This window comes from Cupressus sempervirens, chromosome 2 (genome assembly GCF_028749045.1).
Source record: "Cupressus sempervirens isolate cs-2001-9-10 chromosome 2, ASM2874904v1, whole genome shotgun sequence".
In the NCBI taxonomy this organism is placed as follows: domain Eukaryota; kingdom Viridiplantae; phylum Streptophyta; class Pinopsida; order Cupressales; family Cupressaceae; genus Cupressus; species Cupressus sempervirens.
In genome coordinates this window covers 8,078,195-8,100,776 of record NC_143119.1, presented here as the reverse complement: position 1 = coordinate 8,100,776, position 22,582 = coordinate 8,078,195, and positions in this window count along the sequence as shown.

Genomic DNA, 22,582 nt, shown 5'->3' with positions numbered 1-22,582 from the left:
CAACTTGAAATCTAAACTGATTGAAGATAAAATCACTAGTAGTAATACAATTTTCATTCAACTCTCAAAATACCGCTATCTTGGATAAAACATTACTAGGAGACATGAATCTTCATAAAAGAGAAGGAAAAATCCTCACAACCTTCCTATTATAATTTTTTTTGCAAATTTCTTTCTTCTAATTGCATTGAATCACCTTTCAAATTCAATACTTCCCTAGTAGAGTCTCCATTTTGTTTGTATTTTAAAACATTAGGTTTAGAAAACACAATGATGGGAACATAATACATCTAGGGGTAGCTAATTCCCATGTTCAACATACCTATTTAGATAGTGGGGCCAACTAGAAGGCTGTATACTCCTTCTACTTTAGGCTCTATAAGACCTAGGCAGGTGGACCTCAGATTCTTCATATGGTACAAGTTCCAAATTATAGAACTAAATCTATACAAAGAAAATAAAACCCTTGAATCTTATATGCTTATGCAAATATCATAGACATTAAATAGCTAATAACATGACCTATGAACTTGACAAGCTAAGTGAGGGTTAACCTATTGAACTTTTCAACATAAAAGGGAAATGAATTCGATTAATATGTTGAATTTTAGCATAACCAAGTATGAACAAAAATAAACATGCAATCTCCAAGCTGATAAGTCCCTTATCCATTGGGCATTAAATAAGTCAAAACATACACAAGGATACCCAAGATATACTCATATACATAGATATCAGATCTATCCATTCACCTTGAAAACATATATCTATCTTCAAAATGGAACTCATACTTATCAAGTCCTCCCATCATCCCTGCAATTCTATCAATGCATATCATGAAATTTACTCAAGTCCTTGACTCAATAAAAAAATACACAATGGCATACAAATTCAAAGCCAAGCTACAATTGGACAATATGCACCTTGTACATATATAAGAGAAAATTACAAACCCATAAAGAGGAGAAAAATTTTATATTGAAATTTTCAATAGAGCTTGGTATTAATTTCCTTGAAATCAATACATCAAATGTATGCAAAGACTTAGAAAATACATAATAAATGACTGTGTTATTAGATTTTCTTACAAGAAAAAATGCTAAAAAATGGTATCACAATAATGGGAAAATATTTCAAACTAGAACCATCCTTGCAGTATCACAATAGTGAAAGATATTTTTACCAAAAAACTAGAACCCCTTCGTCCACATCTCGAAAATCCTTATAAAGGATTCCAACAAGCTTTAGATGGGAGAACACATGTTAGCATCTTCTAGAAAGTAAATATAAAGATATTTTAGCAAAGTTACATTCAAAAAATCTCTGCATTTGGGTAAAAATTGAGAAAGTAGCTGCAAAAATGTTGGCAAGAGGCACTTATTGCAAGAGTCCTCAACTTAATTCAATTTTTCTTCTACTGCCTTTAATCATGAAATTCCTCAACTACCTCTACCAGTAAAGCCAAAATATCTCCAAATTCTTTGCAACAATTTACTTCTTTCTTAATGGGCTACTTAGAATATTCAATTTTAACTAAATATCTCACTATATTTATTCCAGCTAAAAATTAGATCACTATTACTATGAAAATTTGGAAAAATTCTCATCGATCATTGAATTGTGTTGACCTGCACCCTATTCTTTTCTTCTAGAATTTGAAACCCTTCATATTCTCGTAAACCTAGGAGACTAGCCTTTACGATCTCATGATCACCACCTTATATAGCATTAGGCCTTGTCTTTTCCAACCTTTTGATCTTATGATCTTACAATCTCAGTCAGCAAACCTTTTTTATAGTCTCAAAAGCTCTCATTATCTACTTTTGCAACCATATGATGAGAATGCATCATGGCATTAGAAACCTTGTGATCTATTCCTCTGATATCACGATCTTCCCTCTTACATCAAATCTTATAACTGGTGGATCATAATAACCTTTTATCATTCCTCTTACAATCCCACGATGAGCTCAAGATTGCAACTCTATTTCCTTTGGCTCTCGACTATATGGTTGGCATAAGATCACAACTCTTCCCAACTCAAAATCTTGATCACGTGATTTCTCAATCTTATGAATTGGGTGTAGCTTTAGAACTTTGATTCTTTTACCTCTCGATCTTATGAATTATCATATCATCTTAGGTCTCTAACCTCATGTTTTACGATCTCGTGACTATCTTCTCAGAGCATGCCATATGGCACCCTTTGATTGGTAATTGGATTTGCTACCTTGCTATTTCTTGCCACATGTCATCTTCTCACACCATCATGGCCTTAAATCATGGTCACACTTTAACTCAAGTGACCCTTCAAAAAGCCACCTTTTACACCATTGTAACTTATTATCCTAACCATGGGTTAAGAGCTGTGACCAGGAGATTCCTTGCTTTCACACTATCAGAGCTACTTACACTAACCTAGCACTTAATATTATAACTATGCAACATAGCTAATCAAAAAAGTTTTGCACAATCATGATTATGTCAAACCTTTTAATCCTTAAGGTATCAACTTAATGAACACTACCAATCACTCCTTCATAACCCAAAAGTTGTTAACTATCAAACTACTCATGAAGTTGTGATGACCTTGTCCTTAACTATTAGGATACCTATTTTCATAATCACAACTTAAATTTTCATTGTATTTCAAACCCCTATGATGACACAATGAGAATTTATGTTGACTACCAAATGTCTTTCGTAGCTTTGCCACCCCTTTCTTAATGGTGATGCCTGAGCTAGAATGAAGTGATGACCTTGAATCCATCTTGCAAGTTTGCAACTTAACCATTAACTCAACCATTAACCCTTGTGAATGTGTGATCATAACACTTCACCATTTCATCACTTATACCTCAAGTTACCTTAACTTTGTGTGAAGATATGATATGTCAAACTTTAACTGCATGGTTATTGTTCACACATGCACGACTTAAGAGCCTTTTAATGTTTTCTAACATACAACTACACAATAACCTCTCATGTTGATTGTGGCTATCTTTTGCATCATCACAACTTCATTGAATAGCTCCCTGATAGCCATTGAAATAGTTAGCGTTAAAAATAGAGCAATCTTGAGACCAAAGAAATTTTATAGGATCACACCTTGAAAATTTCAAGAGGCAAGACACTATAAAATGAAAATATAGTCAAAAGGCTTAGGGATATAAACATATAAAAAAGATTTTCATATATCCCTATCATATTTTCAAATCATTTCATGGAAAATTATCAGAACATGAAACACGACTATTTCCTAGGGTTTCTAACAAGGAAAGACACATTTTTAGAAACCCCTAAGCAACAAGAAAACATTCTCTCTTAATTTTCACAAGGTATTTTGAATTTTTGGTTGCATGAAAAATTAGGCCAACAAGAGGTGAATGTTCATCTTAGATATATCTACCTACAAGTTGAGGCTTAGTGCCATATCATGAGTATTTGTGAAGTTATTGCATATTTTTGGTGTAAAATTTTGGTATAAAAACTTTAAGATTAGTTTTGAAGGTCATAGAGCCCCCAGATTGGCTTCGAAATGGGTTTGACTAGAACTTACATGAGTAGGGCCTAGTAGATCAAATGCTAAAGATTCTAGAATGGGGTTATTATAGCCAATCAGAGAAGTGGTCTAAAATGTATAGCCTTTTGAAGTTGGGCCAACCAAAATTTTCAAAATAATAGATTTTAGCCGAATTTATATGTAATTTTAGGGTTAGTTGGTCTAAAGTGTTATGGTTTGATGTCTAGAAACTTCCTAGATAGTAGAAAAAAGCCTATATAAGTAATGACTATTAGAATATAGTGTCCATTGATATAATTGGGAGTGGGGGGCTGAATCAGTTATCCAACTATTATCAAAATCATTAACCTTAAAAAAACTTAACCATGTGAGTAATATAAACTGAAACCACAACAAGATACTCATACATAATTAACACTAGTTATGTTAACTAGGGAAACCCTTGATTAGAGGGAAAAACTAGGTGGGGATGGTATCCACAAGATGATATACTAATATAAATATTCCTTGCAAGGGGATAGACCCTATTAGGATTCTATTAAAACATTTAGTAGATATGATTCTCTATTAGGAGACTTTAAATCCTATTAGGAGTTGTGGAAGACAACTAGACCCACTGCCCAAACAACTTCAAGATTAAGATCAATGAACTCAATGTCCAAATGATCTCTATATTATTCCTTGAAAAATAATATAACTTAATTATACTTATTTCCTCTATCTGTATCCTATCAACCAGACCTCTACTCCTTTAGATCTTGTAACCAGATCTCATAATGTACATACAATGATCCCTTGGATCACTTACATGCATTTAGTAAGCATTCTACTCCTTCTCGCTCTGTGCACCAATCCTTTGCATCCCACTTGGTTCTCTAAACCAAGTCTTCTTAAAAGAAAGTTAAAAAAATTTCCATTATACCATATCTTCATAATAATTCCTTGAGTTAGCCTTGAGGCCTTTCCAATTAATTAAAATAAAATAATTAATCAATTCACAATTATAATAGCACTATTGACTCACAATCTATACAAAACTTCACATGTGTGATACAACATCTTGTGCACACATTGGCATCATCAAATTACTATCCTCTATCACCATTTGTTTGTGCATCTTCTTCATTACATCTCAGATGAAAGATAGCGATAAATCAACAAAACTATGTTTTCCAATGCTTTGTTTCTATAGTACTTCCAGTAAATCAAGTGTAACTTTCATACAACATCAACTTAGACTTAGTCCTCTTAGCCATGTCATCTGGAAAACCTCAGGCACATGTCATCTAGAAAACCTCAGGCACATGTGCATCATCTAAAACTTCCTAAATTTTTACACACCATAAGATTACTTATTGTTATTCTTCTAGTCTTAATAGAATTATTGCTATGTTGACATCAATGAAAAATGTAGTCATGAATGCAATATATCAACACTCTCTAATGCTTTGGATACTCCCCCAATGTAGTATCATCAACATTTGTACTAGCAATATCCCCCTTTGGAATTGATGGCAACATAGATGAAAAACATCTAAGTTTCAAGAATACCAAACTGTACTCTGGTGCTATTGCTTCCATCTTTTCAAATCCTCTTCATCAATCTAAAATCTTCTGGCTACTGGCATGAGTTGTTCATGGTGAAAAACTTACAAAATTTTCATGTTGCATATCTTCCTCATAAAGATATCTTTCTACACACAAGCATTTCCTTTTGCATACTAACATATGCTTCTGCACACTTACATATTCTCATGTGTACTCACATATTCTTTTGTGTGCTTACATGAATCTTTCTAAATCTCCCTAAAGAGATAAAACCTCCCAATTGACAACTCAATATGTACTTCTCTCACATTTTCTCTCCTCACTACCTAGGAGATGTTTTTCATGTAGATTTTCTCTCCCCCACTAACATCAATGTCAAAGGTGTCAATACAAGTACAAAATACCAATTATTAAATACCAATTGTTATAATTTACTTCTTCCAACTCTTTTATTAACTCAAGTGTCCAAAGACACTATTCAATACAAAATAACAAATACCAAGAGTCCTTAATGGCTTAGTATATTTGAGATACTCCCCCATATAGGAAGCATTAGCATTTAGTTCAGTCTAATCATAGTGCTCTGTACCACTAGACTAATGCACTCCTTGCATCATCTACTCTAAAGTAAGTAGGGGCATAACCACTAGCATACCTCTTAGGTACTCAAAAGTATCTTTAGGCAAAGGTTTCATAAAGATATTTGCAATCTAATCTTTAGTACTTACATAATCCAACCTTATCTCCATCTTTACTACCTTCTCTCTAAAAACATGATACTTAATGTATATGTGCTTTATCTTAGAATGAATTAATGGATTTCTAGACATACTCACCACACTTGTGTTATAACAATAAATGATAATAGGTTCTATAAACTCAATCCCAATATCCTTAAACATTTGTTTCATCCACATAACTACATTATAGTTATTTGCTACTGCAACATACTCTACCTCAATTGTACTCTAAGAGGTACAATCCTATTTCTTGCTTAACCAAGAAACCAAACTTCCTCCAAGAAAGATGCTCCACCATTGGTGCTCTTTTTGTCATCCATACTTCCTGCCCAATTTGCATTAGTATATGCACACAAAGTAAATCACTTGGTCTATCATACCAAATTCCATAATCAAATGTACCATTCAAATATCTAAATATCATCTTTATTGCTACATAATGATACTCTTTTGGATCCACTTGGAATCTTTCTACAATCCAAACTACATTTTCGATATCTTCTCTAGTGTGGGTTAGATAATTGCAATCCTCCAATCATAGATCTATACTTCTTCTGCTCAATTGTAGGTGTGTCATCTTTACTGGATAACTTATAACTAGTTATCATGGGTCTACCAATAGGTTTGCAACTTTCTAAACCAAATATTTTCAACAAGTCTTTTAGATACTTGGCTTGTGAAATAAACATCCCATCTTTGCTCTATATAATCTGCAATCCTAGGAAAAACTTTATTTCTCCTATCATGCTCATTTAAAATTCATTTTTCATCTCTTCAAAAAACTTATCACTTTCTTTATCATTACCTCCAAATATTATGTCATCCACAAATATTACAATGATGAGAAAACCATCATTATTTTTTCTTAAATATTGATTACCGTCTATTGTGTTGGTGTTTGAAAACATGGGAGGATTTTCAATTATCCCACTGAGAAACTGACATATCTAGGGGCAGCTAACTCCCATTTTCAACATGCTATTTCTGACAATAGGCCAACTATAAGGCATGACCCTTCTTCTGCTTTAGGCTCTGCTAAACCTAGGCGAGTAAACCTCATATTCAAATGATACTATACCAGTGCAAAACATATCACTGAATCTATTAAGAAGATTAAAACCCCTTATTTCTCCTAAAGACTTATGAAATGACATAGACTTACAGTAGCTAAATTCAAAACCATGAATCTCATAAGATGAGTGAGGGTTAAACTATTCTAGCTCTTCAACATAAAATTGTAAAGATGATTTGAATTTGATTTGATTTTATGTGGCTGAGGAAAGTGGATGAAAACCATGTATAGACAACAACTTAATGACCCTATAGCTGATCAGTGCTTGATCCATTGGGAAAATTCATGAATCTCCCTCATGTATTTTGGATATCTAATAGTTATTTATATATTCAGATATATGATCTATCCATTCAACTTGTAAATAGACATCAATGTCCAATTTAAATCTCATTCTTACCTGATATCCCCCTCAATAAAATAGCAACCCTGTTAAATCTCTGAAGCATTTACATAATTCCTTGAATTACAAGCAACAATGAAGCAACATACAGCCTTAAGGGACTGCACTTATGATCTAGGCTCTTTGTTCAAAGACCATAAAATATCACAGCTCAACTGAGAAAGGAGACAAGATTTAGACTGAAACTAAACACCTACTACTCACTATATTAATTTCCTTGAAATAACACATGAAAATACATGAAATGACTCACAAATCACCTAATAAACTAGACTATACAATAACATATGATGTCATACAAGAGACAAAATGGCAGAAATGAGAAACTGATGGGATGGGAAAGGGGTATCATAGGCAAAGAAAAAGCTTCATGGTCTGGAACTAGCACATCCTAGATCTTCCATTCAGAATTCATCAATTCTAGGGCCAGTTCTACTAACTATCTTCATTCCAAAGAAAACTTTCCAAAAATCCAACCCTTACAAAAGAGAAGAAGAAAGTATAAAAAGCAAGAGGGAAATTCTTGGATTGAATCTACAACTGACAAGTGTCCCCTCTGAATTCCTTCCTAAGAAGATCAAAAGCCTCTCTCTACCTTCTCTCTATAACTGAAAATCAAATCCCCATGATTCTGGCTCTTAAAAGCATAAAGAATATCAAATATTTGGTTCATCATCATAACAACTTTTGATGCTGGATTTTAAATCATGGTTAAGCCAAAAATCAGTTAAAAGGCCTCCAAAATGCAATACAATCTTCTTAAAGTCATTTTTTTCACATTCTAGCTTCATATAGTCTTTATAACTACCCTCTAACCAATTTTGATGAATAATGTTAAAATCTGCTCATTCTACCATCAATGCCCCAAGTTTTACAAATTGGCCTACAGTGAGAACCGATGAGCACTTGTGCAAAAACCAACCTCAAATTCAAAAAATTTGTATTCTCCCAATTCCGGTGGTATATTGGAGTAACAATTTTCAACAAAAAATGCCCAGGTTATGGACCTATGAAGTTTAGGTCTCTGTCCTATGGCTTCTACTTTTAAAATTGCAAAAATTTAATTTTATCTTATAGTTTAAACTATATGATGAATCAAATTTCATTAAAAAATTTCTTACACGTTAAACCTCACAAAAACCTCTTAAGAAGAATAAAATAAATTTTATTTAGAACCTTTGAAGTTTTCATTGCCCTTTCAATCTGGGTCAAAGTTAGTTTGACCATCCTGCCATGTGTCATCTTATTATTGGTCTGGGCCTATACAATTGGGTGCCACATGTTACCACATTATTGGTTGTGCTCACCACCACATCATGCTCGCTATGTCACTATACTAACTGGTGTGCATCTCTCCCTTAGCGACATAGTGAGAACCACACGATCTGCCATGTGTCACAATCTCGTGCATCTCAAAAACTTGCTTGCCACATCACCATATACCTTGGAACTCATGCCACATGGCACCTTGTTATTGGTTTGAAACTCCATGTCATCACCCTACTCCTGAGTGCCATGTCACTATCTTCTGGACCCCCTGCCATGTGTCATCATTGCATCAATCCTCGCCATGTCACTATGGTAATTTTCGTGCAACTTTTGCTTGGTGAGATAGCGAGGACCATTGGATCGAGACACATGTCAACATCTCCTTCCATCTGAACTCATTTGTCTTCGCCAGATTTCTAGATTTTTTCGGCGACTCGCTATGTCGCTAACCAAATTTTTTAAGATTTCCTGGCTAGTGACATAGCGACTAGCCAAATTTTTTGCTTTTCTGGCATCTCCAATCTATTGACATCATCATTCTTCATTGCACATTTTTTTAATTCAAAATTTATTATTTATCACCTACCAGTCGGCCAGAATTGTGGTCCCCACTAGCACACACTTGCCCCTTTCAAAAGGGTGTGTCCTTTAAGACATAAAGCATACTATTTGCTTTTGTATTTAAACATAAAATTTCTGCCCACCCGCTCAATGTGGGACAAATACTATAGATGTTAACCTTGCTTCAAAGTGGGCTTTGCCCCTGTTTACTTGCAAATCCTCTACATTGACCTCTGTTCACACAGGTATCCTCTGATTATGGCATGGATTGCTTTGTTTTTTTTTTTTTTGCATGAACTTTCCATTGGCTTGCAGCTTTTTGAGTCGAATTCTCCTTTTATATGCCGCTAGCTATTTTAATGTTGAGGGTCTTTCTGATTCTAGCCGTGAACTCCTTTCATATTACTGGTTGCTTCTCTGAGCTTTTTGGTATTGATTGCAGGTTCAAACTTGTATTTGGCCACGTGAGGTCTCCTTTTGAAAATATCTCCCTCCTTAGCTTTGACAAGAAACTAAAATTTTCATTGGAATGTATGTAGAATCAATTATATTTGACCCTCAAGCCTACTATTTAACAGTGCTAGGAAAACAGCTAAAGCTTCCACTTTCCTTTTGCATGAGGTATGTTCTCTTTTACTTGCATGGATGGTTTTTTTACGTGCCTGCTCCTCTGCCAAGCGAGCGTCTTGTTCTCCTTTATTGCATTGGATCCTTTGCGTTGATTTCTTTTTGCTGATTAGGCATGTGGAGACTCTATTTTTTAGCTTGGTTCTTTCTACTAACTGGTGGGACTTCTCTTTTTACTAGATTTCTCTATGCATAGCATGGGATTCCATTTTAATCATGTTGTATAGCTTCTATTTCACATACTCCACTTCCCAAGCGTAGGTGTTTTAGTATGTGGGTCTTCATGCTTATTGCCTAGTTTATCATTAATCACTGCTTGGTTCCATTTTAATAGGATTTGATTTCACTTTGAATAACTATAATAAGATTCTACTGTTCTTGAATCATAGCCACTCAATCATTCCATGAAACCAAATATCATCCTCTATCATTTTATTAATTTGGAGAAACCAAATTGGGTTTGGCTAAAAAAATTTCGTTCTCAAACAATTGGATTCTCAGACTAATCAATTGAACACCTCATACTGATCCAAGACACATTCGACCCTCTGAATAGTCATTCAAAATTGGCTTTACCATTATTTTACAAACTGTCAACTTCATGTCAGGAGGTCTATTGACTGCCTTTGAAAACTGACCCAAACCTCTGACCGGGCTCTAAAAACTGGCACATTAAATCTATGCTCCACACTCTTGCACCCTGTCGAATCTCATCTCATGATGAATTCCCAGTCAAAAGATATTTGCTATCAAAGTTGCCTTCTCAGAATTACCTGCAAGCAAACAAGTCAGAAAACAACAAACTAGGTTCAGATTTGGCTTTGAAAACTGGGCAAATGAGCACATGGGGAAATGAAAACTAGGGCATTGGTTCTCTGTCATGAGGACATTATGGATCTTTGATTTGGGCTCATGATGAATGAAAAGGCGCAAATGGTGATCAGTCAAAATGGGCTACTCGGAATTGCAAACTGGAAAGAATGATAGAAAAATGATTTTTGTAAATTGAATTGACCTCAAAAAGTGTGCAAACGAATTCATCATGACCTAAAAACTGGCACACTTGGAATATTTTTAGTGGACAACATAGTAGTAAAATCCATTTGATCTTACCGATCACAGATCTCAAGTTATAACATCACAAATAGGGGTTCCAACAAATCTGCAAATGCTGACACCAGTAAAATGATAGAAATTGCATTTGGAATCGTGTTTGAAAACTAATCAAACGGATTTTTCATGAGCTAAAACTTGAAACATAACAAGTTTCTGACATCTACAATACAACACAAAAGGAAATTTCACATTTTGAACAATTGGGTCAAAGTTTAACATGTCAAACAGGGCTTCCCAAAATTATGCACAAACTATTTCAGCATAAAAAAAATAAATGACCAACTTTGAAGGATTGAAAACCTAGTCAAACAAACTTGAAACAACTCAAAATCTAAAACATGGGCTTTCAGGTATGGACACTAGATACTCCCAAAGTGGTAAGTCACGAAACCTTTCTGGGTGCAAGATATTCAGATGCAAACAAGGCCTTCTGTCGCTGTTTGACACTTAGGTGAAAATGCAGAACTGACACTTGCTCAAAATGAGACTTCATGAAATGGCTAAGAATCTCAAATTAACATCACAGAACACTTAAATGCACTAAATGGAGGGTGTTAGAAACATTGAACACCTCTTGGGCCTCAAAAGTACAACCAGGTACATGTGCATCAAAAAGCATTTATAGGGCTCAATTTTTCAATGGTGCTCAAAATTGAGGCTACAATTTTGAGCGCAAACATATTGTACCTTTAATAAATCCAAGCTTAGACAAATACTTGTCCAACCTTCCATACCAGGTTCTAGGTGCTTTCTTCAGACCATACAATGCTTTCTTTAGTCTACGTAAAAAATCTCTTTCATCTATTAGAGGTAATCCATCAGGTTTCTCAATATAGACTTGTTCTTCAAGTTTTGCATTCAGAAAAGCTAACTTGACATCCATTTGCTAAACCCTATAATTCTTACTTGCTGCATAAGACAAGAACATCTTTACTAATTCCATTCTTGCCATAGGTGCATATGTTTCTTCATAATCTATGCCTTCTTACTATGAGTAACCTTTGAAAACAAGTCTTGCCTTGGTTCTCACAACTTCACCTTGCTCATTCATCTTATTTTTGAATACCCACTTGGTTCCTATCGCATTCTTATCTTTAGGTCTAGGAACTAATTCCCATGTTTCATTCTTCACAATTTGATCTAATTCTTCTCTCATTGCTTGCATCCAATGATCATCCTTACATGACTCATCTGTACTTTTAGGTTCCACTTGAGAAATTAGACACAATTCCTCATTCACTCTATTCCTTGTCATCACCTCTTTATCCTTGCTCCCAATTATCTACTTTGAAGGGTGATGCTTTATCATGTTTATGCTAGAGGTAGGAGTTGACATCTCAACTCTTATCTCTTCTCTAGGTTAAGATCTCTCTTCTTCTCTATGCTCAATAGATACATCATTTTGCAAGTTATCATTAATCTCAAAAAGAAATTCAACATTTTTTCTAACAATTCCAGAATTATCTTCTTGCTCATTAGAATTATAATCTACCATTTTCTGCTTAGTACCAAAATTTGCATCAATCCTTACATTTGCACACTCAACTATTTGTTGAAAATATAAGAGAAGTAATTGAAAGGGGAGGGGTGAATCAATTACTATAAAAAATAAATCTTAGATCCCTTAGATGTTAGAACAAAAAACTCTAAAAACTAAACTCTGTTGATGCTCAGTAAATACACAAAGATGTTATAACTTGATAAACACTAAGAATGCTTGGTAACTACTTAACATGCAAGTCTTAAATTTTTATCTGTGATTACTTATCACTTTAATTTAGTTGAAAATATAGAAAATAAATAGCATGAACACATTTGACACCAAGATTTAACATAGAAACCCAATTTGGAAAAAACCACCAATTGCAACTAGTTACTATTTTCACTCTTCTGAAGTTCAAGTGAGCCCTGTTAGGAGCCAAACTTGTTCAAGATTACAAAACACATAGTTAAGTGTGACCCTATTAGAGGATTTAATCATCTTGTTAGGAGTGGAGTGGCCGTGTTAGAGGTCTTTGGACAATTCAATAGAACTACCACCTTTTTTTATAGGATTTACAAATGGCTATTATGAAAACTCTATTAAGAGATTTAGATCATTGCTATGTGGTTAGAGAGTAACAATGACATGGCTTGATTTGGATGCCACTAAATTGCTAATTACAGATCTCAATTGTAGCTTGTACTTGATCCTTTCTTATTGAATGTATCCTTTTAGCTTCATTAGGATATTCATATCCTTCCAATTCACTTCCTCTTTGCATCATTAGATCTTCACAATCTTTCATGCATTCTCATTCACACACACTCTAATTCTCAACTTGACCTTTTGTTTCATTTTGTTAAGTCAACTCAAATGTAACTTGGAATAATTAATATTCATCTTCTCAATTGGCTAGAACCATTAGATAAATCAATTGAAATCAATATGCCAAAATAATAAAATCCTTTGTTAGCTAACCTTGCTCGGTAGGCACTAACTTAGGAATGATTTTCCTATGTTAACCAACTAAAATTTGATCAACACTGCATACTAGAAAAGTTCCTTTGGTAACTGAGTGAGATTGGTTAACATTGGTTCCATCCAAAATTTCCTTCATTAATCAAGTGAGCTTGCTTAACACTCATCTTCCATAGACTTTCATTTCATGCCTGAGTGAACTTGATAGATACTACCTTCTGAACTAGGTAAAATCTAGATTGCTTGGTAGCCACAAAAAAATTGTCTTCAATGCATGATTGAGCTCAACATATGTTGATTGGTAATGATATGATAGTTTGTGTAACATCAAAGAAAATACACAATTAATCAATTATATTGAACACTATTTTCTTAGTTCTATAGTTGAAACATCTATATGCTTTACTTTTCAACGAGTAACCAAGAAATGTATCGTCATTACTTCTAGGATCAAACTTACCAATATCATCATCTCTCTTTATGTAACACTTATTTCCAAATATTCAAAAATACTGTTAAAAATAGATAATATTGGTTGGGGGGGGAGGAGGGGGTGAATAGTATTTTCAATCTTTTTGCCCACAACTAGATATTATTAATTACTTTGATACATGCATAAGGAAATAAACCAATAATCTTGAGTAGTATAAACAACCATAAATAAAAAGAGCTCATAACACCATATTTTATTAACTAGGGAAACCTTGGCCAAGGGAAAACCCCGATGGGGATGAAACCCACAAGATGATTCACTATATAAGGAATCCGATTAAGGATATTGACTCTGTTAGGAGTCTATGAAGAATGTATAGTGTCTCAAATCTCTGTTAGGATACTAGGCCTTGTTAGAAGCCTCAACCCTATTAGGAGTTTCTTCAACCCTATTAGGAGTTGGTGGATCATATACAAATGTGTGCAAGATCAAGAACCCACTTCCCTAACATGCAACTATACAACTGAGTTCTTCAAGAGAATAGATATACATACAAAATTGGATCACTTACCATACTTCACAATTCTTTTGATTGTCAGTTCTTCATAAAATATTTTGGTAGACTGTATACAATCTTCCTTCCTATCTACTCAATGTTATAAGCAAGGAGTTACTGTGCATATATCAATTCACATCATATCACTCACATTTATATTCACTTACTTATTCCTCACATCTGACCTCACTAATGATGTCCTTTTACTTATATCAATCATATTAATAAATCCTTCCTTAGCTGGCTCCCATATTATCCTTAGAGTCAGCTCATCAATATTTAGTAATCAAAATAATTCTGTAAGTCATACAACTCAATTTACTAACATGTTTTGTTCTGCACAGTGAAGTATCTGCTACAATATTTCCTCCATAACTTGAACTTGGTTGACTGCACAGACATGTGCACTTGTCTACATCATCAAGATGACTAACATCATGCATCTATCATTGATTTCACAAGAGGATATTCCAAAGGAATATTCCATTATTAGTAAATCTCATCGTGCTGCTATAACAATGTCGAATACTTATACAATTTTCCATCACAAGCAATCGTAGCTATACTTTAAAACATTTGTTGCCATAAATGACAACCAAATATCTCATCTTATATGACTAATTGACCATATTGCCAACAATCTCCCCCTTTGACATTGATGGCAACATTTTGGGAAAATTGGCTAAGTTTTAAAAATGTTGTCATACCAATCAAGGTAATTAACCATACATAACATAGTAAAAACATTATATTCATGTTTTGAAAAAATATAACATCCCTTATAACTCTAATTACAAAGATTTCTTAAAGAAAAGCTTAGTACTATATGTCAAAGTAAAACTATATAGCTTACACTTGCAATTTTCCTTATTTCTCCCCCTTTGACATCAATGACAAAGGTGTCAACAAAAAGAAAATCCTATCAAAATTTTGAAAGTTGTATCAAAATTGGGAAAAAAATCACTAAAGTTAGTCTTGAACTATGCAAGATGTTTTTTCCAACTTTCTTTTAGTGCATCGAACACACTTATTAGTGCACATAGGGTGTATGTGGCTAACTTTGCTGCATTCAATTCTATAGCCACAAACTTGTTGTATGAATTTTTCGCTGCCAAGAATTCCTCCAATTGATTTTGTAATAATGTAATCTAAGGGGATAAGTGATCTTTTAAAAGAGTAAATCTTTTTAGGGCTTTCTCTTTTTTATCTTGAACATACTAGATGCTATCATGGATTGCTTCCATTGAATGCTTAAAGTTTTGTAACTTCTGATCTTGTTTCAGAAAGTTATTAGTAAGCATTTGTGGCTCAATTACCTTTTCTTTGATCTATTCATCAAAACTATGAAGATAAGGATATGGCATGTTGCACTTAGCACATATTTGCTTCCCTTTTGTTGGTGTTTTTCAACTATTGAACAACAAAAGCTCAAGACCAAGATAATAATATTCACAAATTTAGGGACTAGTTACTTCCTATTAACAATTATCTGTGTGTATTATTTGGACCCAACTTCAACAAAACTAGGACTGGTTTTCTACTCTTTAGGCTCTATAGAACCAAGGTAGGTATACCTAGGGGATGTGTTAGAAGTTGTAATCTTTCCTTGGTATGTTTATAAACCAAGGTTAGACCTCCTTTCTTTATTGTTATAATATATTAGGATATAAGCCAAGGTATCCTAATATATTTCTTTTTTGTCCTTTTTCCACTACATCTTATTTTTTCATCTAGTGGAATATGTGAGGACAAATATTTATTGTAATTTGTAATTTAGATTATTCCTCCTTAAGAGGAATCTCACACTTGGCCTCACACACTTATGAATGGTGGCATTCATAGACATGGGAGTTACATTCTAACTCCTCTCTCTCATCTCTATTTAAGAGATGACCCTTCTCTCTCATTTCTAATGAGGTTTCTTCCTCTTCTCAATTGTTGTATGAGCGATTGCTCTCTCTCTCTCTCTCTCTTTCTCTCTCTTTCTCTCTCTTAGGCTTTTCATGCCTCATTCATAATGTCACAAGGGGTTTTCTTTGCTTTCCTCTTTTCAAAGATCTTGTCTCATGGTGTTGGATCTTGAAGCTTTCTCTCTCCTATCTTAAGGTAATATCTTTTCATGCATTAACTCACTTAGATTCTTTCCTTGTATTGCTTATTTACATATTTTTTTTTCCATTTCTAACAGGATGATTCAAATGAATGTTGTTGTATGAGAATTCTATTAGTTTCATTCTAATTCTCATCTTCTATCTTTGACATATACATACTTTATCCATCCCTTGACATTTTTAGATGATATACATCCCTTATAAGTAGTTTTGGTCACAATTCTTCTTAGATTCGCAAGTATTTCTAACAATAGTATCTAACTAAGGCTAAGAGATTGCATGCAAACAAGTACTGACCATCTTTGAAACTCTTCAAATAGTAAAATAAAGTTTATTTTGACTTTAAGCTTGGTACTTATTCACAATCTATCTATTTGCATATTGGATTAACTAGATCAGTGCCTCTTCCATTGGGATCTAGAGTCTACTTCAATTTATAGATCTAATTAATTGCATTACAACCAATACTATCAATAATTCTTACTAGAATTCATTCTTGTAGACATCCTTTCTATTACCATAGCGACCCTATTAGATTCACTAAAGCATTTACTTAATTCCTTGAATCAATAAAAATAATGAATTGACATACAATCTAAGTGAATTACATTCAACTAGACAAGCTTTGCTCAGACAATATCAGAATAACTAGGTAATAACAATGGAGACAAAATTCAGCAAGAACAAATATTAGGATAGTTCAATTTTGTATTAATCTCCCTAGAAGATTTGCATACAATTGTAATAAGACTTAGAATGACTCTAGAAAAGACATTAGACCCTTGTAACATCAATATATTGCCAAGTATTTGTAGAGAGAATACATCATAAGTTTTGCACCAATAAACTAGACTGAACCATACTCAATATAAACTAAAAGTATATTAGAAATCAGACCATTCTCTATCCTTGGAATCTCAATTATATAGTGTGAGATGCAACAAGCTTTAGGCATAGAGAATTGACAGCTGTCCTATAGAAAAAAGATTTTTTACAAGTGTTTGCTGCCATAAAAGACAAAATTTTGTGTAATAGAAAGGTAATACATCATTTTATTCTTTTGGTAGGTCCCATTTCTATTACATCTTCACATGCTACTGATTTTTTGATTGGCTTCTATTCTGAGTCTTCAGTATATGTAGCTAATAGACTGGCCAATGATGAAGTTTGTTCTAGTAATTGCAAATTAATCCCAACTTGAGGGTTTTCACTATTTTCATCATGGACTAAAAAAAGTACTTTTATTCTTGTTTCTTCCTCTATCATGTAAGCATCCTAGGCCTCTAGAGCTCCAACTAAAATTGGTTGCTTGTCTTTATCTTTTTCTTCCCTTTGATCTTGTGTAATTGTATCAATGACCTGTACTACATCTTCTTGCACCTCATCATAGGTTTCAGCTTCTTCCAACTATTCACCAAAAGCAATATCTACCATCCACTTGTCAAAAAGTGTATCATCTAGCCAATTGAAGTGCAATATGTCATGTTTCTTTTTAATCATATACTTAGCTTCTTTGTCAATAATAACAAATTCATGTTTGAAAGAATCAAAGAATAACTGGACCTTCACCAATTCCTCTGTAGTGGTGGACCACCATGTATGCCCTTCTTCATTGATGAATTTATTCATTCTTAAATAGAACAATTCATCCAATTCCTTGGCCCATTCATCTTTATTCTTTAATTTATTTTTTCTATCTACAGCACATGGGAATAAATCAAACTTTTCATTTTTATACATACTTAGATAAGCAACAACTCTCAATTGTAATGCAACTCTTCTGTCATCAAAATCTAATAGATCATTAGTAACATCAAATGTTTTTTCAATATGGTCATGGGAAGACCTTATGATAGAGTAACTCAAAAAAGTAATTTCTTTTCTTCTCTTGCCCCACTTATTAACAATGGGTTTCAAAGTCTGTTCACTAGCCTGCATTTCTTCCCATATGCTTACAACCCTAGCTAACTACTCATAAAACACTAGCCATTCAATTTTGTCTACCAGATACATGAGACCCTTTCTTAATTTGTCTTCATATTGCACATTTAGCTCTACATGCAATGGCCACAGCTTGTTCTTTTCTTCTTCATAGTCTTCAACTATGTAGTATTATGGCCTTTGTGGAGTCTCTAGTATTTCTATGAGAGGAGTAGATTTAAAAGGTTCCACTAGAGGGTGGGGATAAGTGGTTCTTGGCCTAAAAAACCTTCCCATTACCTTATTTTCAAGTTCAATTCTTTTCTGAACTTCTTTATTATATGCCTCCAAAAATTTCTCATACTTGGCTTGCAATTCCAATATCTTATTCTCATCTTTCTCTGTAGTGACCAAAGTTAACTGAGATGTCCCAATATTTAAATGTGTAGCCTCTATAGAAGTTATATCCTCTACTCTTTTACAATCAAATTACCAATTAGCCCAGTATTATCTGATTGTAGAGACATTGTTCTGGATGCTTTTCTGATGGACCAAATAAGCAAAGCAACTTGGTTTGTACTGAACTTAGCACTTGAGATCTCTTTTTTATTTTTTGTCTAGTGTCTCTAATTTATTGGAAAAATAATTAAAAATTAGAGCACCTGCTATATCCTAATTGGGAAGCAATAAAACACTTGATGATCTTACCATTTCTCTCCCTTCCTCAAGGGTCAGGCTTTGAAACTCCTTTATCATTTCATCTTTTATTTGTTTCTAAATGGCTATATCTTTAATCTCTAGATGCTCAATCTTCAATTTATTGCATCTTTCCTCATATTTTCCTATGTTTGTCCTCCATGCAAATTGGTGGAAGTCTCTGTAATTAACAAAATTATCATCTGAATAAAATTGATGACTGGCCTGCTCTATCATAGGGTCTAGTTCCCTTTCCTTAAAATCTACCACTGTCAACTCAAGGCTAGGAATAGGGGGCTCTTAGGGGTTTCCCTCATCTAATTATGCCTAGGTGATAAAAATTCCTCCTTGGGACCCCAATTTTTCAATCTATTCTCTAGAAAATTGTTCCTCTTCAATCTGCAAAGGGGATTGTGTAGGTGAATATTCCTCAATATGAGGGCCTTGTTCTTTCATTATTTTTTGCCTCTTAGGAGAGGGCTTTTCAGGTCTTTGCTTCAAGACAACACTAGTGGATGCTATTATTTGTTTTTCCTTATCCACAGTGGCCTTCTTATTTTGAATTATATTATATCCTAGCCTTTTTTGCACAATCAATTATCCTACCCCTAGATTGGGAGTAAATCCCAATCTCCTCATTACCTCTTTGGCCTTATTTGGATAAGTATTAATAAAAAAATATTTTTTCTCATTCATAGTTTCCATTATTTTAGGGAAAGTAATCATGAGTTTATTTATCCTATCTACCTCTATGCTAGCATTACCTAGAGGACTATAACCTTTATCAAAACAATTTAAAAACTCCAAAACCCTGGAGAAAACCCTCCATTTTTCTTTCTTGGTTTCTTGCTCCTACAAGGAGAACTCATTTCTTATTATTTCCTCAGGGTAATATGGATCATGTTTTATTTTACCAAACTTAATTTTGTGCCTAAAGGCTAAGTCATAGAACCCCTCAGTGTCACACAAATGCGAATGGGACATAGCCATCTTATACTGGTCTAAAATTTTATAAAGAAAAAGCCAACCCCCTTTTGTGATCATAAATTGGTGGGTTGCAATGCAAGTTTGGAAAATTGACCCTCTTTGCCTCTTTAGCAAATAAGTTTCCTCCAATCCTCCTAGCTGACACAAAAATTTAGCTACCCCTATCTTTAATGGAACTTGGTAGGGAAATACATGAGGGGTTCCTTTAAAACCATAAATCCTAATAACAGTGGAAATAGAGTATGGGATAATGTCTCCCCAATTATGTGAAACTTTCAAACCAATAGGATTATCTAGGGGTCTGATAAGACTTACCAATGCCTTAGTCACTCTGGTATTGTCACTTAATAAAAGGCTCCTCAATTTTGAGGCAAAGTACATATCAAACTTGAAAAAACTATCATTTTTAGCATCCCAGGTCATATCTGCACTCCATAACTAAACTAGCAGTGCTTGTCACTCCTATTCTCTATTTAAAATCATTTCTTTACCAAAATATGATACTCCTTTGAAAAGAAACATATGCATCAACAAAGAATAATGACCAAAAGTTTTATCTACCTTTCCCTTTGCAATCCCTACCAAGCCAATATGAATTTCTTCTGCTATATAGGAGGCAAACTAAAAAATATCATCTACACCAAAAGAGGAAATCTAAATGATCATGTACATAAAACTAATGGGCATATAATCATGTTCATCTTCACCAAAAAGTCTACACAGAGTCTTGTATGCCTCAACAACCTGGACATTGAAATACCCCTTCTTGAAAGGTTCCCTAGAGCAAGCTATGATTTTTGGTAAAGTTCCAATTATGCCTATATATGTGCACTCAATGCACCCTACCTAATTGCATCCTTCTTTGATAGATATTCCTTTTCTAATTCTAGTAGGTCAATTGGCACATAATATTTTGTAAGAGGCTCTAGACCAAATACCTCTCGAATCTCCTCAGGGCTAATTGTGATAAGAGGCTCTCCATCTATTGGTTTGATTTTTTACATAGTATCTTTTCTTAAAATCATGACAAAAAAATTAGATGTGAGTTCTTTTCTTTGATCTTAGGGTTTTAGGTTTTGGGTTTTGTATTTTGATATCCTTTAAAATTTGTGTAAAATCCTAGGTCTTGCCCTTTTAAAAATTATCTTGGCTCAATTTTTTTTAAAGGGGTTGAATATTCTTTTCTCGCCTGCTTCAAAGTCATTTTTGAGTCCTTTTAGAAAAGGTCATGCCCTGTCGTTGGATCTTGTTTGGATCCACGGATGTTGCCTGCTCACTATAAAAAGTTGCGAGGATGTTTACTATAGCGATGTAGCAACCATCAAAAAACTATGTTTTGGTACTAAAAAATGATGTCAGGCACCAGAGAAGTGTATTAATTTGAAAACTCTATGGTCACGTGCTCTACCCCAGGGTTGTCAATATCAGAAAGGGTGTAAGAGGAGAAATTCATAAGTACTGTCACCAGGACCGAGGTTTTTTCGGTGAGTCACTATATCATGACTAAAAAATCTATGCACCTTGCTAGAAGTGACATAGCAAGTGCCCAAAATATAAAGAAAGTGGCAACCTTTTAAAGATTGACGTGACCACAAAATTCCCATGCCTCTGATAGTAGTATTAATTGGTGAAATTTCAATCAAATGTGTCATATGTTTTCTATCACCAAAATTCTAAATCCATTGGAGCTCGCTACATCACAACCACGAAAGTCATCAAATTTCTGGTAGTGACATAGTGAGTGCCCAGATATTGAAGAAGATGGTGTTCTTTTAAAATGGGTAGTGATTTTGAGGATCATGAGGAAGATATCTTACAAACTATGCTTTTATTTCTCTGACAGTTATGTCAGTCATGGTTATTCTATTTTTAATTTTCCTAGTGCTAATTTTTGATGGGTTTTCAGAAGTTGCTATGTTGCTACCAAAAGGTTGGTGACTTTTGCCAGTAGTGAAGTAGTGACCCGCCTAAAAAATAACAACACAAAAAAGCTAGGGAGGTGTGATGTCACAGGGGATTAAAATTTTATATATATATATATATATATATATATATATATATATATATATATATATGCTAGCATGTTAAGCTGGCTTAGCGTTAGTAGTAACTTGGACCCATGCCCCATGCATAAAACATGTGAAGGATTCTGATCATTAGATCAAGCATGGATGAACAATACTCGCTATCTTGCTATGGAAAGATGTGTGAAAATTATGTATAGCAAGATAGCGAGTAAGGGACCCACCACAGCTTAAAAGATTCATGCAGTTTCCATGCCCTCAGATTAACCTCAAATCCACGGCCATCACTATCTCTCTATGAATAGTTGCATGAAGATTATATATAGTGAGATACTGAATGAGGGACCCACCATTTCTCCCTTAAGAGTTGTATCAAATGTCTGCCACACGATCAAAGTAGCATCAATGGTTATCGCTATCTTGCTATAGCAAGATGCTTGAAAGTTATGCATAAAAAGGTAGTGACTTGATGACGCATATTTATAGTGATCAGTGGGCCCAGATTGAAATGCCAGCATTGAAGGAAAGGTGAGTC